This window comes from Cavia porcellus, unplaced genomic scaffold (genome assembly GCF_034190915.1).
Source record: "Cavia porcellus strain 051 isolate PalLab524CR breed Dunkin Hartley unplaced genomic scaffold, mCavPor4.1 scaffold_22, whole genome shotgun sequence".
Classification (NCBI taxonomy): domain Eukaryota; kingdom Metazoa; phylum Chordata; class Mammalia; order Rodentia; family Caviidae; genus Cavia; species Cavia porcellus.
The window spans coordinates 6308382-6326876 of NW_026947505.1; the positions used below are offsets into that span (position 1 = coordinate 6308382).

The following is an 18495-nucleotide window of genomic DNA, read 5'->3' on the forward strand; positions in this document are numbered from 1 at the left end:
TTGAAAGACCGGAGAGAAGGAAGTCTGAGGAATGGCACATATGTGAGCCTGTGGGAATGGGGCGAAGTGAATATCTGTATTACATGTTCACACCACCAGAAAGGACCTACCATGGAGAGGGCAGCAGATGACCAGGGAGACAGAATGACCTGGCCAACTAATGTCAAGCAGTCCATCAGTCAGTCACCCTGCCCCAGGAGCTCGGTGGGTATTACAGTAGCAATGGAAAACGTGCTTGGGCCCCTCTTATGGCATTTTATTTAACAAGGCCAAAGGTCCAAACTGCCAGTCACAGGGCCCAAGTTAGTTCTCAACACACTATTATTCATCAAGCAGAGGAGGCAAGTTGGTTTCTCTTTAGTAGAATAAACTTCTTCTGGGCATACCTTTGCTTTCCTACCCGCAGGGCCTAGGCCAGCTCCAGTATATGAGGGTCTGTGTATATGCACTAATTCCCAGAATAATGATTGAATCTATTATGTATCACAAACATATACTAATTTTTTTAAAGCTTGAAAAAAGTTGTTCACGTCACCAACATGGAATTGTAACACATCACTTCAGAACAAGTGGTATGATTTACTGGACTTCACGTAAACCAGATCATCTAGAAGCCTTTAACCCAACAGAGTCATAGAAAGGCCAGTTGAAGGGGCAGTTTTCTGGGTGTCAGCTTGCACATGATATTCTGTGAAGAGAGGACTCCATACCCCAGTATGCAGTGTACATGCCAATGATCAGAACCATGTCCCCAGTAAGTAGACTATATGCGACAGTGAGCCGAGGGGTGGAAGATTGATGCCTTTACTCTCATCTGTGCACTTCCTGTCCCCAAAATTCTAGGATTTGAGCACCTGAAAGTTCTGGCTCTCAGAGTCTCTACCAGGAGGCTTATCATTAGTACCACTAAATTTCCAACTACGAATGTAGTACAGTCTTTTAGGGCTTCTGGTGCTGAAAGATGAGCAGAGAATACAACAATTAAAAGAATACTTACTCTCAAAGAACAAGCAGTTATTTTCATAAAATTTTCTAAGAAATGGGAAGTTGTCCATCCATGGTGTGAATGTAGTGTATGCAACAGATCCAAGTGGTGTGAACATGGCCAATCGTGGCTGCTCTGTACCAATGCCCCCTGAAGACCGAGGCCCTCATTCTTGTACCTCCCAGGATTGTTAAAAGGACAAGGGCCAAAGGCTTAATCACTTTTTAGGAACTGCCATTTGGAGAAGGGAACTGTCTCACTCAAATTACACCCTTGCCCCAGGGTAGTCCACATTCAAATGTCTGTTTCCTGGTTTTAGTAGAACTGTAGACTTTTCCTTCCCCAGAGCTCTTCTCGCTCTAGAACTCTTCTTGGGATTGGATGGGCCCCTGTTGTGACTGGGTTACACTTTTCAGTTTGCTCAATTATGAGCTTTCTCTATTTCCTTACTGGTGTTATTCATGACAGTTATTAGTGAGTTTCCTGTGTCCAGGATTCCATCGCAGTATCTGTCTCCTGGGGAACCTGACCTAAGCCACCTACCTGCTTCTGTTCTCATTAGTTGAGTCAGTTGGTGTTTACCAAACTCTTACACTTATTACTGTAATTATTGACATTGGGCTGACTATTGCATAAACAAATTAATTATGAAAAAAGATTGACTTTTGTTTTTATGAAAGTCAAGAATGATGCTTTGAGAAGACAAGAGGAGGACAAGTTGCTAAGAAAAGTTACTGCTGAATTAGCTGTGTATGAAAAAAGATGGAACCCAGGAAAATAACATGGCTTTTATTATTAGGCACATAGTTTACTCAATGCATATTTCCTGTTGGATTGACTGACATAGTTTGGAATAAAGTTGCTTATTTGTCACTATAATTTTTGTATTTATTTATTTTTGTCTTTTTGAGACAGACTTTCACTACATAGTTCAGGCTGGCCTTGAACTCACAGTAATCTGCCTGCCTCAGCCTCCCAAGTGCTAGGATTACAGGAGAACAGACCATGCTGGGGTGCTTATTTTTTTATTTTTAAAAAATTTACATTATTTGGTAAAAATATATGCCCTTATTATAAAATCTCTAAATACTCAGAAAAGGATAAAGAAAATTAAAAATTATCATAGTTTTGCCATTCATAAGCAATCTCTATTAATATTTTAATAAGTATCCTTGATGTTACTGTTTAAAATACACAAAAGATACAGATATGGAAGAACAAAAAATAGGTGCTTTATAAAGTTGAAAATATATATAATATATTAGTCAGCTACTTGTGGCAATAACAAAATACCTGAGAAAATTAATTTAAAGTAAGAAAATACTTATTCTGGCTCACACTTTCAGAGAGCTCAGTCCGTGGTCACACAGTGACCTTTCTTCCTGTGGTGAGTCAGAACATGGTGGTGGGAGGAGTGTATGGCGGAGGTAACTGCTAACCTCTGTGGTAGTCAGGAAGCAAAGAAAGAAGGGAGAGGCCAAGGTCACCACATCCCCTTCAAGGGCACAGCACCATGACCTCAGTTCTTTCCAAGGCTCTAGCTTTTAAAGGTCCTCCCAGTGCCCAATAGCACCATCATCTAGGATCACTGTTCAACACATGAGCCTTTGGAGAATACTTATGATTCAAAGTACAATACACAAATCACATTATGTTATAAATATACTTACTACTCTACATTACATAATTAGATATACCACCTAAATGGGTACATTGTATATACTGTTATATGTAGTAATGGTGAAAGACAAAATAATGCATGCATTGTGTCAATTTTTTTGGATGTAAGGGTGATCTGGCTGTAGCATTTGTCACCCCACCGACTGCCAAGGTATATGTGTCCCTCCCAAAGCTGCATGCTCGGTGAAAGAGGATGACCACCCCGGTGGAGGAGGCCCATTTCCACTGTCAAGGGTATACTAGTAGCTGCTGTACTAGTAAACTTCCAAACAAGCTCTCAAGGTTGATTTACTTGGATATAATTTTTTGGGGGGAGGGGGAGTACTGGGAATTGAACCAGTGGCTTGACAAACTAGATATGTGTTCTGCCGCTGAGCTACATACTCAGCCCCATTTTGTTGTTGTTGCTATGTTTGTGTGAGATGGGATCTTGTTATATAGTTTAGGCTGGCCTTGACATTGCTGTGTAGCTCAAGCTGGGGTCAAACTTATGATCTACATGCCCCAGCCTCCCTAGTGCTGGGATTGCAGGTATGCACCACCATAATCAGCTCCCACTCTTTTAAAAATTTATTCTTGAGACAAGGTCCAGCTAAATTGCTTAGGCTGGACTCAAACTTGCAATCTTGTTTGCCTCATCCACTCAAATAGTTGGAATTAGAGGCATGCCTGACTTTTAATATTTTTTGAAGCACACCTTGGTTACTCCACTATAGATTGTATATGTAAAGAAGTTTTTTTTTAAAAAAACACAATATTATCTTATTTCTTTTCACCTCTTGAAGCAATTCATGTAAGTGGTACAATTAGATTAAATTTTTAAAAGAAAAGTATGTCCTTCAGGGAATACATTAGCAATTTTATACAACATTGCCAATGGGATCTATTTTCATTACCACAGGAAAAATCATCGAATTATTATGTTTTGTATATTGGAGTTGTAAATTTGTAATTTAATAATAAGATAGAAAATGTCAGGTAAATTTAAGACCTCATATTGTGTTATGTTCACCAGGAGGAAAGATACAGAAACCTTTACAAAATTGTTAGCACAGCAAAAAATAAATCACTTCTTTGTATAAATAGAATGCTCAGGAAAGATGAACTAAAATCACAAAGCATTTTTCACCAAATAAAAATTGACTCAACAAATATTTATTACTCATCTACTCTACGCAAAAACAGTTTTCCTTTATGTTTCCTTTGTAAATATTTTCAATTTGATTCTAAATGTTTAATATGGAAAAATTCAAGTGATTTTCTCTATTCCATAAGCCTTTGCAGTGCTTAAGAACTATAGGCAGGTTGTCTGCTTTGTAAAGTCTTTCCATTTTACTCCAAAGGTGTATTTTCTCATTGTCAATATTTCAATTTCTCAGTATACTTAGAAGTTTCTTTTCTGCACATTTTTTTTCTTTTTTGAGAGGAAGTCTTGCTTATTGCCCAGACTGGCCTTGAACTCAAGATCTGCCTGTCTCAGCCTCTAGAGAAGCTGTGATCACAGATATATGCCACCACAGTTAGCCTCTGTACAATCGTAAAAACTAAATGATATGAAAAGTAAAATGAAGAAAATTGTGATGATTATAGCACTGGGGAGACAGTAAGCTGAAATAAAAACAGAATAGCCCTATTCTGCCTCCTTGATGCTGAGATTACAGATAATGTGCCACCGAGTCCAGCGAGATTGTTAAGACATAAATAATTGTTTAGATTAAGACATAAATCATTGTTTATCATTACCAGTTGTAATATCCATTTCTTCTAGATCTTTAAGTTGCCACCTGCTGGATTAAGAAAGCTGACTGTATCTAGTAATTTAGGCTCTATCCCTAAGTGGTCTAGCCAGCACATTATGGTGCTTTCCATCCCCTTGTCTTTTATTTTTTAATTCTTAATTTGGTACAGTACCTCAAATAGTAGAATTAAACATTTTTACACTAAGTAGCTCATAAGTTTTTCTCTTTTGAACATAATCTTCCTCGGTAGCAGTGTGGGGGTGAGCTCACAAGATCTCACCGCCAAAGGGTCATCCTTTATCTGGTCATCTGGTCCCTCTCACTTACATTCCCAGCCTTTCATGTTTATTCCCCTTTTCCCTGCTCAGCTCCCAGGTGTCCTGGGGTGTGTGGGGTGGGGAGGTAGAGATCAGCTGACAAGATTTCTTGGCTGTGAAGGAGGAGGGGACTGAAATTCACAGGCAAATGGACCCTTGTGCTTCCCTCACTTCTATTGGAAAGAAGGCTGAGGAGGTCTGATCCCAGTCCATGCTGAGGAGTCTTCAGAGTTATCTGGCCCAATATGGTTTTGGGGAGCATCTGCTGGTATTGTAAACTCATTTGCAGACTTGGTCACTTTCTCATCATTGGGACAAAACACTCAACACTCAGAAATTAAAGGAGGAGAGGTTTATGTGGCCCACAGTGTTTAGGGGATTCAGTGCATAACTGACCAGCTCCAGGCAGGAAGGGCAGAGGGCAAGAGCCTGGGTGGAGAGGAGCTGCTCATCCCTTGGCATCCACGGAGAAGAGAGAAAAGGGAGGACTCTGGACAAAGACCCATTTTCCAGGTCATGGCCCCAGTGACTCACTCCAACCAGGCCTCACCTCCTAACAGCAAGTCAGCATTATTACCCCATAATCCTCTCACCTCCAAACACATGTGGCTTTTGGGGCACATTTTAGATGTAAATGATAGCATAGACTGTAAACCTGCAATCTTTAAGTTTCATCCACCAGTCTTTGAATCAGTAGTTCCAATGATGCATCCATAATTTAAGAAAGTATTTTTTGGAATTAACAATTTTTTTCTAGGCAGGAGCTTTGGTATTGGTGCATAGCAGATCTTCTCCACATTTCATGGTATAAAACATGATTCTGTAGATTGGGAATTTGAGAAGAGCTTGGGTAGGCAGTTAGTTATCTTTTGTGGTTTTAGTCATGCAGTCCTTCAAAGGCTCGACTGGGCTGAACATGGGTGTGATATGGCACCTTTATATGAAGCTACCTATCCTTAAACTGCCTGTTGTTTGAGGGCTCATCTGGAGCACCCATGAGGTCTCTCCATGTGCTTGCGCTTCTTAGAGCATGGTTGGTTGGTTTTTAAAGAAGAGTATCTGGAAGGCAAGCTTTCTAAGAAATCAAGGCAGATCTCATGCACTACCATCTCATAGAATTCTGTTGACTAGGTGGCTTATGAAGACCAGCCTGGATTTAACAGGAGAGAAATTACGTTCCACTTCTTCATGGAAGAATCTACTGTTTTTCATTATAATATATAAGGCCAAGTAAAATGATTTGTCTTCTCTAAGCTGGTTATGTTATCGCTGATGAAAAGAATTTCAGACTGGGTGTCTCCTTGTCAGTCAGCTTTGCATCTTCCTGGGCAACAACAGGCAGCCTTGATCCTGGGCTGTTGATATATTTTTTTTCTTTTTCTTGTGTTTTTCAGTACCAGGGATCGAACTCATGACTGCCTGCTTGTAAGGCAGGCGCTTATGCCGCTGAGCTAGATCCCCAGCCCTGATCCTGGGCTGTTTCTTCAAGGTGACATCATCTTTTATAAATTAACTAAATAGTATTTTTTCTATTTACAAAATTGTTACCTATAAAACTATTTGATGTTTTTGAGTGACATTTCTTTTCCTACTTCATCATTTTCATCCTAGTTTATTGATCTAGCCAGATTTTGTCTTGTTGAATAAATTTTTCCTTGGAAATGTATCCATTGTACTAAGATTTTCAAACTGACATCAGATTTTTGAATGTGCCTTTTGTAAATATTTTAAATGCAGAACATAATTAAGTTTTAAGACAAGATAAATTTAACAACTGCACTTTCTTGGATTACTTAAAAATAGACTTATACTCTTTTTACATTCTTTTAAGATTGTGAAAATATACTGTTTGGTTAGTGGCAAAGCTGGAAAGCTGATTTTGTCAAGATAATTTTGCCATGGCTTGTGACTAGATTTCTCCCCACAGCCTCATGTGGTCATAGGCAAGGCTTTTTCAGAGGTGGCTGGATCTAGAGCATGTGATTGATTCAGGGTTCAATGCTAGGATTAAGGGTGCTAGGACTGGGTGATTACACAATCAGTTCAGTGGGTGATTTGGCACCAGCCCTAATGCCATTATCATAGATAGAGCATAAAAGGAACAGAAAGAAGCTGCGAAGGTCCCTTGCTTGCTTTGCTACCTTCTGCTCACCATGAACTGTTTCTCCTCTGCAGTGCTTGTCTGCTGTGTCACCCTGCACTGGGACCAGCAGACTATGGACTTAAACCTCAATTGACCGTGAGCCAATTAAGTCTTTTACCATCTAACTTTAGGTGTCAGGTATTTTTTTTTTTTACCTCAACAATGAAAAAAAAGTGACTAAAACAAATTTATCTAAGTTAATACCTACAAAATTACTATAAAGGTTAATCCAACAAGTAGCTAATTAGTGTACTCAAGTCTCAGTGGACCCAAGATTCACAATAACCATGTTTTCTAGAACAATATGTTGATCAAAAGACAGAAATTTATTTATATTACTATATTACCAAAGTAGAGCTTTAAGAGATTTACTTTCTAAATGAGTAAGTGGGTTTATTCAAAGAGAGTCATTCTCTCTCTCTGTCTCTCTGTCTTGGTCTCTGTCTCTGTCTCTGTCTCTGTGTCTCTCTATCTCCCTCTGTGTCTCTCTCCTCCCCCACCCCCAGTCTCTCTCCCTCTCTTTTCTATCTTTTGTTGCTGCTAGAAATCCAAATCCAGGATTTTCAACATGTTAGGTAAACACCCCACCCCTGAGTTACATCCCCAGCCCATTTTCTTTTTAAAGAAAAATAAAATTTACCTTTTTACTAATACATAAAAATAAAACACTTATACAGAGTAATGATGTAACACGGTATTTTGATATATGTATTCACTGTGCAATGTTAAAATCAGATTAAATATATATTCTCAGAAATACTACTTCATGGCAAAGGCTTTCAAATTTCTTTCTTCTAGCTTTTTGAAATGTACAGTACATTATTATTATTTATGCTCACCGTATTGTACTATAGCATGCCGGGATTTCTCGATCCTATCTGACTAAATTAATAGCCACTGATTCACTTTACCCTTTCCCTCCCTGCCCTGAAAATCATTTTCAAAGGAGTTTTTGTGAGGAGGGTAGTCATTAAGACAACCATTACATATACAGCTAGGGGTCAGAGCAGAAAGTTTCCCTGTAATTGCCTGATAACAAAGATAAGGTTTGTTGATTATTTGGCTAGTTTGGCTTAGTGGTTTTGTAAGCAGTTGCATTTGTAGAACTCAGGTTCCTTTATATTTAAAAAAGCCTGCAAATAATAGCTTTAATGATCTCTCTTACTCTGTAGGCTAGAACCAGGCCTGCTCATATGAAGTTGACCCTCCCATTTCATGCAAAGCTCGCTTCCTAAGCCACCAGGTCATTTCCAGTGATTACACTGAAGAACTATAAATAACTGGTGTCCATGAATTCAGTATCATGTTTTTCTCTCTCTTATGAATAGAATTTTCTAGGGATCTAACTAATTTATTAACTTCATTCCTCCTCTTTCTTCTGTCTTTGCTCCCTCTTGTTCTCTCCTCTCTCTCTTTCGTTCATTATTAATATATTAAATACTTGCTGAACACTAGCCAGTGCTAAGTTTGAGGATATGAAGACAACGTTTCTTGCCCCGAAAGAGCTAAGAAGGTAGAATGAATGACATTCAGTTTGAGTAAACAATACGATGTGGGGCACGATCTAGTAGAAAGAAACAGACAGCTTACAGGATATATAGAAAGGCTGACCTACACCGGATTCAAGTGGTGAAAAGTAGGTCCATTTTGTTTGCTATTTACCCTTTATCAATACTTTCAGAGATAGAACAGAACCAGTGAGGGTGAACCAGATTAAAGTGATAACACTGCCAGACTGAGTCACTGGAAATAGGGAAGTGGAAAATAGAACCGGAGGTGTCTTTGGAGGCAAAGATAAATAGTGATTTAAAAGGACAGAAAGGTAGAAGAATGAAAGAAGCAAGAGCACATTCCTGAAGTCAAACTTCATGTTGATCAGGCTGAGTCTCAGCATCGAGAGTGTCTGGCAGCCGGCTATCCGGACCCGCTTGCCGTTTTCCCCTTTGTGGCTCCTTTTCCATTATCTCCATTATTTTGAGAAAAAATTCTTCTTGGAAATAAGACCATTGTTCCATCCTTCTAGCTCTGGTCTATTTAGATCAATAAGAGTTAAAGGGTGATTAGTTTTGGAGTTAGAAAACTCACTTCTTTATTTGTTTTATATCCAACTACTTTTTGATTTATTTATCTTGTCTTTCTTCCTGTTCTTCTCAGGACTTTCACTGATATTCGTTCGTTTAATGCTTTAAAATATGTTTAACTCCCTAAAGATTCAAGAGTTGCTTGAGATCTATGGGTTCTCAAAACATCGTGGGAATTTTGCACATACCTACAAATTCTTGCTATGAAAACATCTTGGTAAATTTAGTTCATTTCACAAACAGGCACTGGGCTCCTTACTATGTATTAATTTATAGTTTGGTGGACAATGAAAAGCTAATACTCAACTTTATGTTCCCTGAGTTGTATTTTTTCCATGTATACCCATCTCCACCCCCTCCTTCCACCTCTGTGTTTCAGCTTGGCTTCATTCCTGGTTTGTGGAGTCTGGTTCTATTTTAACAATCTTTGATCTTCTCTTGCATGGTAGTTTACAAACTTTCAGATTATTTACTGTAAAAGCTTGTCTTCCCTTGTTCATCTGCACTGCAGAGGTGAAATGTAAATGTTTCTGCTCACTGCCAGGGAGGATTTGGAGTTAAGTTCTTCGTGTTTTCCAGGAAAGTGAAAATTTCAGTTTTTAATGAATAACTTAGTCTTTAAAATTCTTAAGACCTCTTGTGTAAAGGCAGCAAGAAAAGAAGATACCAGAGGGGAATGGCAGACAGTGTTTTAGAGGGAATCAAGAAATAAAAGAGAGCTGTGCATGTGGCCCATGCTTGTAATTCCAGAACTCTGGAAGGCTGACACAGGAGGATTCCAAGTTCCACCTCAGCCTGGGTAATTTATTGACTTAGCCATATCAAAGTAAATAAGATAAAATAAGATACAATAAAATACAATGGACAGGGGCTAGATCAGTGCAAGGACCCTGAGTTCAGTGACCACCGCTGGAGGGAACAAGTAGTATGAAAGTCAAGATTCTCTGTGCAGTGGATTTCTTCACCAGAAGGCCCTTTGGGAGCCTGGCAGTGGACCCTGGAGAACGGGCCTGAGAAGACACTGAGTCATTGCTTAAGAAAAGCAAGATGCCCAATCTTCAGAAAGGATCATAAAGAAGGATACTGTTTGAGGGTCTCCATAAGAGAAGCTGAATCCCAGAACCCCCAACTTCATGGAGAACCGTCTTCCCTAGGCACAGACTGAAGAGTTATAGTTCCTGTCTACACTCAGTGTAGACTTTTCTTTACCCATGGGCCGGCCAGCAGAGCAAAACCCACTCAGGCTCACACCCCATAGAAATACTAAGTTGGACTTCTGCACAGAATGCAGTGCTCCAGAATATCCACTCGTGGAAATGCACAAGGGCTCCGCTCTGAGCTGGCGAGCAGGAGAAGAGCGGCATTTCCCCTCTATGACTAGGAGCTGAAGTAAAGAAGTTGAAACCAGCCTGGCCCGAGTTAATAATTGACCTCTCTGTTACCTGTCTGCTTTACCCTAGACCTTCTGACTGTGCCTGCCCACACAAAACTGGCCACCAACACTCTTCCAGTTCTCACAGCAAGCTATGGCATCCTGGGACTATGATATTCTAGAAAAATGTTCAGAAACAATATTCATTTCTGTCCTATTTTGCAACCTTCTATTATATTTGATTCTGCTTTACTTATCGCCTGCTTTTTCTCACCATATCTGTATTTTCTCTGAACTTGAATGTAATAGTAGGCAGACCCACCTTAGCTATCCTGCGTGATTTTGACTTTTCATCCTCCTATAGCCTTAGTGTCATCTGCCCTACTTGAAGCCCCAGTCCACTCTTGTCCCTTGGCCGATGCCCTGATCAAGCTACATTCTGCCTTTCTCTCCTCAAAGGGACAGGGGAGTGTCAGATCCTGTCCTTGAGCCGTAGGAAAAAGTCTACATTCTCATTAGCACGGGCCTGTATCCACGTAAGTCTAGCAGTTAGGTCTAGGTTTCAGTTTCCCTTGAGTTACTGAGAAAATCAAATCTCTCAAGCTGCCACGAAAATCTAATATAGTTTTCTCAAAATTTCAGAGCAGGAGCTGACTTGTACTGTGCTCTAAACATGGAAAACAGGCATGAAACCATGTGACAGGTAACAATGAGAGTTCAAAGTTATGGGCATAAGACACACATTTAGCTGTTCTCTTGAGCACCTGAGGTAGATTTTGCGAGTCCTGAACTGCTTCATTAGCTAATGTGGAGAAGGCCCTGACTGTTCCCACATACACACCAAAATTAACCTACCGATGAACTCTGATATGGTAAATAGAAAATCAGAAGTTCCTGCTGGGAACACAAGCCAATTTTCTAGTCTTTAGTTCCTACAACATGGCAAGCCAGCACAAGGGACACACACCTGCTATATTATCTTACACAAAGGCTGCAGTGCCCACATCCTACCCACCAAATCCAGAAGCATCTGGCTAGCCCTGCTCTTAAAAAGGTGGCTCCCAAGGCTTGGACCAAGAAGCTCCATCATTTAATCACATAGTACAGAATAATAATGGTTATTATTCTTTGAATAATTGGTTTGAATGAGGGCTAGGTCCTTTTAGGCCTCACAATTACCATATATAGAAGGTGTTTTAGGTAGAGCTGGGGTCTCCTAGCAGGCACCAAAATGTGTGCTTTGATGTTTCCGAGTGTCAAATGAGGACCTCAGTTTCACAGAACTCACTTTTCCCCTTAAAAAGATATTTTTAATAACAAAACCTTGGAGAGTACAAAAAAAGTTACAGTAAACATTTAGCATGCAATGCTTCACTTTAGAACAGCAATGAAAGTATTCAAAATTTATATAGCTAAAGACAGTAATCATAAAACAGTTCTATATGTTTTTATACAGAAATTATTTAAATGGCATAGATCCACTAGCGACACACAACAAATAAAATGTTATATAGCCAATTTGGAGTGTTTTATATATATGTCATATGGTAGTAGCTTATAGTATAATCATGCCCCCCCATAAAAACTGATGCAAATGTATGATGACACACACTCAAAAATGACACATCTAACTAAAAATCATTTATAATTAATCATAAACATACTTAAGTGTACTTTTATAGTAATTAAAAGACACAATAGCAGTAGCTAAAACAATGATTATCCCAAGATAACCTTGATGCCTGCCTTGCTGAGAGCAAAATGGCCTTCTCTGTGTGTCCAAAGTTCTTGGTAGAATTGCAAACAGGTGCTGAAACAGAGCATGGCAGCCAGGATTCTTAGTAGAATGTCTTTTTTTTTTTTTAATCTCAAGTCTTATCACACTATTGGATGCTCACCACACACATATTTCAGTCCTGTCAGCCTTTAATTGGTTTGAAAACAGGCCTGGGTTTAAGTAGCAGACACTCCCTGTTCTTAGGGAATACAGAACAATCGTCTGATAACTGCAAACAAAAGTTTCTGAAAGCATCTTAAAGTACAGTTTTGAAAAGGGAGAGTTTGATAGGAGACTTGTACCTCTGAGATTCAGCATGATTTAGTAGATATTTCTGTAACAGAGCAAATGATCCTCAATTTAAGACCAAAAACCCCTACTAGAGAATAAAGTGATCTATGAAGTTCATAGCAGGAACTCAGCAAAACTTGTTATATAAATGTTTGTTTAATGGCTATAGTGATCACTGACAAATGTAATTATTTGAACTGCCAAAATACTAGTATTAATTTTTGCATTAGTATAACTTATCTACTCATCTTTCTCTTCTCTCATGAACTTTGGATCCTATCAATGTGCCAGGTATTACACCTGTAGGGTAACTGACATTATTTTAAATTTAGTTCTGTGACTATTAAAACAACTTTTGGGAAAAACTAATCAAATGTGGCATGTCCAGCAATACTCTTTATGAATTGTTAATATTCTTACATGAATAATCTAACTTTTTCTGCAGTTTCACTTCTTATTGTACGCCAATACTGATGCTTCAAGACAATCTTCTATATACTTGGTTATCGAGAATTGCTTCCCTGACAGGTGTGGTATCTGCAGGAGCACCTTGCAGCCACTGAACTACTCAGGAAAGAAGTAAATATAGAAACGTCTGGAGTTTTGCATTAAAATATTCTAAACCAACATGAAACAATTGCAGGATGTCTGAATTTCTAAATTGAAATGTAAACATTTTAGTGATGTAACCTGTCAAAATTAATTGAACTCCATAAGCTCAAGGTGAGTGACAAGTTCTTTTAAAGTAATTTATGGCAGTAAAAATCACATTCTGAGTTTATGAGAAATTGGTAAAGAGATTGGAATTAGTTTTGGGGAGGGGGAACACCTCTACTTACCAAAAAGTTCTTGTGATGTATTTAGAATATGCCAAACAGTTTTAATCAAGGTTGCTAAGAAGAAATGTAGGATTTATGCCTCTCCTACATATTTTTGTGCTTTCATCCCCTAATTCAACATAGGGAAAACCTGCCAAAAAAACTGATTTTCTGTTATAGATATTTTTGTTCATAAAATATCAAGCATAATTTTACTCTTTCTCTACAATTTCTCTCAGGAAGAGTTAATAGCTAAAAACCAACTGTCATGAAAAATTTCATATGCAATTAATATTTGAAATTCACATCATGTTGTAAGTTATAATATCAATGAAACTTTCATTGTTGTACTTGACGATTAGCCTACTAAAATACATTCAACTAATTTTTATATGCATAAGTAGTTCATTTCAACTGAATATAATCTAGAGGAAGCAACAGCAGAGATGCTACAGATTAATCTCAATAAAAAAGACATGGAAATAAAATATCAATGTGGATAATTATTTATGCCCAGTACATGCTAAATATTTTAATATCACTTCTGTAGAAACTTATCTAAATTTTGTTGAAAATGAAAAAAACAGTCAGTGTACAATGGCTAAGAATATCTGTTTATAAATCTAATCTTTCATTTTAAGCAACTTTAATGGATCAAGAGGTTAGATAGTGAGCCCTCAATCAAGATCATTCAACTAAATGATTATTGTGTGCCCACTGCCTGTCAGATTTGATGCCAAGCATTGCAAAATTACAAAATGAGTAAGATACTGTCCACTCTCAAGAACTTTATGGTTTACTAAGGGCAATTGATTATGGTACACTTTCCAATACAAATTTAAATAAATATGCTATTGAAAACAACAGACTGTAACAACTTTTGTCTTCTAATAGGGTTGCCATAGTTGACATCACTGTGAAACTAAGCTGCTAGAAAGCATATCTTCCCTGATAGAAATCAGTGATGGAAGATTAAAAAAAGAAGGAAAAAGAAAAGAAAAAAGGTCTTCCAAGTTGCCTAAGGGTTAGAGAAGTTCCTTTATTCAGCAAAGCAAGTTAATGAGGCTTTGGATTCTGGAATAGAAAGCTAATCTGCTCTAGGACAAAGGAAGGAATGGAGATTCTGGCATTGGAGGAGCCAGGTCTTGGGAAACAGAAAGATTTGCGAAGTGAGGTTGGTGCCAGGTGTCAGGTGGGAGGGGAGGCTGGAGCGCGGGAACTGGGGCCAGGGAACAAGTTCAGAGGCAGGGCAGCTGGAGGACTTTGGAACAGGATGCCTCATATTCCATTATAAATTGCTTGCTTTGCTCTAATGTAAATTGCCTTCATCTTTTAATTTTTTCTGCAGGCTGATATTCAACACATGTCAGATATCAGTTTTGGAGGGAGTAGTGTGGGGAGTGGATCTTTTCCATGTTGATTTATCCAAGCAAATTTACAACTCTGCAGATCTTTTTGTGTTGGATCCTTTATTTTGTTTGTTTGTTTGTTTTTGTGAGACTGGGGATGTGACCCGAGGCCTTGTGCATGCAAACCAAAAGCTCTACCATTGTATCATGTGTCTAGCCCCTCTTCAACGAGGATTTCTGGGGCAGTGTTTGAATGTTCATAAAATGTGTGAAGTAACTGAGATTAGGGAGTGCAGATCCAACAGAAAGCATGAGAACAAGCATTGTAAGAATTTGGAAAACATACATATCTCAGCCCAATTTTTTGTTGCTATAACAGAAAGCCACAGGCTAGGTAATTGTCAAAGCTGGGAGATCTAATATCAAGCCATTGGCATCTGGTGAGGGTCTTTTTATGGTATTCTAACATGCAGAGGCTATCCTGTGGTGGAATCTCAGAACCCCTCCTGTTCTTATAAAGCTGCTAATCTTTTTTATTTTCATTGCTTAACTGACTTTAACAGTATGACATAAAGCCCCTAGACTTCACATAATCATTATGCAAGATACATAGATGAATACTGCCTTCTTTTAAAAATACAAAATAAATAAGCAAAAACATGTCAAAATAGGCATTTCCATTAATAAATGAAAAAATTTTTAAAAAGGAACTTTTCCATGTCATGTGAAGAGGGGAAATTATCATTTTAAACAATATTCAAATTTATTAAATTTAAAAAGGAGTTATAAAATGTTTAACTTTCATCAGCTTCAATGTTTATGTTGCTGACAACTTTTGCATATTACTGAACTTTCAAATCTGCTTACACCTGCTGAATTGATTCTACTGTGACCTTATCTGAAATAATTGATTCTAAGATGTCAATTTCTTCTTGCAAATTTTTCTTTGATTTTTCTAACATTTCTCGTGTTTTGAATGGCTAATGAAAACATCACCCCTTGCTGTTTGCAGCTGCCATGCACTGTGGCCTGCCATGCCACCCTGCCTTGGAGCCAACTGAGTATGGATTGAAAAATTAAAAAACTGGAGGACTTCCGGGAGAACATGGCAAATAGATAGCAGCAGCTTCGGAGGCTCTCCAAGAAACCACACTTAAAGTCCAGCAATGCTGCCAGGCGAGAAATCCTAAGCAAGGGGAGATATACTTTGCCGACCCAGGAACGAACTAAACTAAGAGAAACCAACTGGAAACGCAATCCTGGTGATATAACAGGAACAGATAAGGTCTCAGCGGAAGCTAGACCCCGCGCCACTGGAAGCTGCGATTTCAATTTCCTGCAGCCACTGCTGCGTCCCAATCGGCACGGCAAGGAGAGAGGCGCAAAAGCTCTGAGAGTGGGAAGCGGTGAATGGAGTTGAGAGCAGGGCTGGCCGGGAGCCCTCCATCGACCTGCGGTGAGTGAGCAGATCGGGGACCCTTCCATAGAGTAGGAGGCTTCAGCAAAGGACATACTGGGACCGGGCGGATTACCCGGAACAGGATGCTGCAGTGACTTCAGTCATATATTCCCCTCTCAAGCAGGATTGGTGGGGAGTGCCTGGCCTGCGTGACGCCACTGACTAAGACCCAGTAGGCTAGCCCAAACCAGGGCTAGCTTTTAGATTAGAAATCTGAGCCTTATAAAGATTGGTAATGTTACTAAATCAACTGTACAATCTGCCAATTGTTGGGGGAAGGAGAGAACCAAGTTTCAAAATCATCTCTCCAAGGACAGGGTTTGGGAATGTTTATGGGAGAAATAAGCAAAGTAATTTAATGCAAAAGGAAAGATGAGTGGAGATGAAGTAATCAGTGGTCTGCAAATCCATAATCAAACTTCATGCTTTTTATGGGAAGCACTGAAGTGAAGCGCTGCCAGGCTCAGCAAGGTGCCTGCCCAACATGGAGCTGGACGGTCAACATGAAGGACAGCCTCTTTCAACGCTGACTTCTGTGTTCTTCTTCCAATCCTGAAAACCGAACTCCTCACTTTCCAGTGGCACCAACATTCCCCCAATCAGCTATCAAAACGTCAGTCTGCCTGCTCCTTTAACTCCACCACCTGTCAAACTGGATAAAAGCCTGCAGCTTTTTTTGTCTGCCCCGAGGTGATTTTGCATCCCTCCTGTGCCCCCAATAAAGGCCTTTTCTTTTTGCCTTGCTTTGCTTGTGCTTCTCTACCACGCCAAGGAAAAACCTGTCAAACATGTTCCAAAAACAGTGGTGTTAGCATGAGCCCAGGGTGGAGTTTTTGGCCACCTGATGTCATCGTGCAGACCCAAAAGAAATGCATTCATGGTTTTGACAAAAATAGGCTTCTAGTCCTTTAAAAGTAATAACCCAGGCACAGTTATCACTGTGAGCACACACGACAGATGCTATCTATAGCGTAGTTAGTGGGAGAATAACAATATGCTACTGGGCTGCATTACATCCAAAAAGAATGATTTCTTTTAAAAGTCCACCAGAAATGAAAAACTGAAAGCAAAGTGAAACTAGAGGGCTTATCAAGATTTTCCTTCGATTTCAGTAACTTTTCCAGAAACACACCCTGTCAAGACTGGAGCCAGCCTGAGTGACCGGGTCACCGCTGGTTTATCTATCCGCATGGGGCTTTCTACCACAGCTGGCCCTGAAGTTGCACTGGGTTTCAGCAGGCAAAGATACGGTGGGGAGGGGTAGAGTGAACAATCTGAGCAGATGCGAGAAAGCACTACATAAACATTCACAGGATTAAACTGACCTCCACTGCATCCCTTGCTAGACTCTGATCAGAAGCACAAGCAGAGTGTGCTTGCCAGTTTAATGGGTTCCTGTTTCTCATAGGTGGTTTTAAAAGGTAAAGACTGGAAAGTAGCAGAGGCCAAACTGTGGAAGATTTGAAAAGTACAGTGAAAAGTTTACACTTGCTTTTCTAGACCACAAAGGGCTGCTGCAGTTCTGAACGGCCAGCCATGTAACATGATAAAAGCTATACTTTCAGAAAGCCTGCCCATCCTGTTCTGAAACTGCATTTCTAACATGCTCCTAACCTTAGAGATTCTAAAACAGGGATGTTGGAGGGGTGTTGGAGCAGGCTCAGAAAGCTTCAGTTGAGACGGGGAGGACTCAGTTTAGCAAAGGGGCCAGTGAAGGAACTAGGGTGAAAAAGCAATCGAGGAATGCATGAGTCAGCTTTCCACACCTGAGAAAAACGATTTAATGGAGAGATGATTTATTTTGACTCAGTTGCAGAGGTTGCAGTCCATGGTCAAGCGGTTCCCTTTCTTTTGGGCCTGTGCTAAATCAGGAACATCATGGCGGAAGGATGTGGCAGAGCAATGCTGCTCACTTCCCGACAGCCAGAAGTGAGCAGAGCGAGAGGGGAGGGTCCCCAGAGGAGGAAACAGGGACCGGGCACGCTTTTTAATTCAAAACAATACTCGAGTGATACGTCTTCTTCAACCGGGCCCCACCTAAACAGCCCATTGAGTTGCCAACATGTTAATGGATGAATACATTGATGACACTAGTGTCTTCAGGATTCCATCTCCTCTCTAGGCCCTGCCAGTGAGTACTGCTATTTTGGGCATCAAGTCCTCAATACAAGAGTCTTAGTGGGGGCGGGGTAGGAGGGCAGACTTCATATTTAAACCATAGCAGAGAATCATGTCCCATTCCTCAATACAGGAAATATATGAGCAGGGGTACATTGTTTCCCTCCCTGGTGTTTCTTTTCTAGTGTTTTCTAATCATTTCTGAAGTGATGATTAGAGAAGTTGAGGCTGTGTGAGTCCAAAGAGGAGGGATCCCATCAGCTTGGCAATAGTCACCAGAATCTTGCTGGGCACTTTGGGCGTCCCTGGTGCAGATTTGATCCATGATTTCCCTTGCTAGAGTCTGGGCTTCCTACTCTGATTCCT

The 18495-nt window shown here is 39.8% G+C and overlaps 1 long non-coding RNA gene across 1 annotated transcript; it reads left to right on the top strand.

Moving 5' to 3' along the window:
• Positions 1-15664: 15664 nt before the first annotated feature.
• Positions 15665-16755, top strand: LOC106026708 (uncharacterized). The gene is made up of 2 exons (XR_001200286.2): positions 15665-16008; positions 16451-16755. It is a non-coding gene; the product is annotated as an uncharacterized LOC106026708 (long non-coding RNA).
• The last annotated feature ends 1740 nt before the right edge of the window (positions 16756-18495 follow it).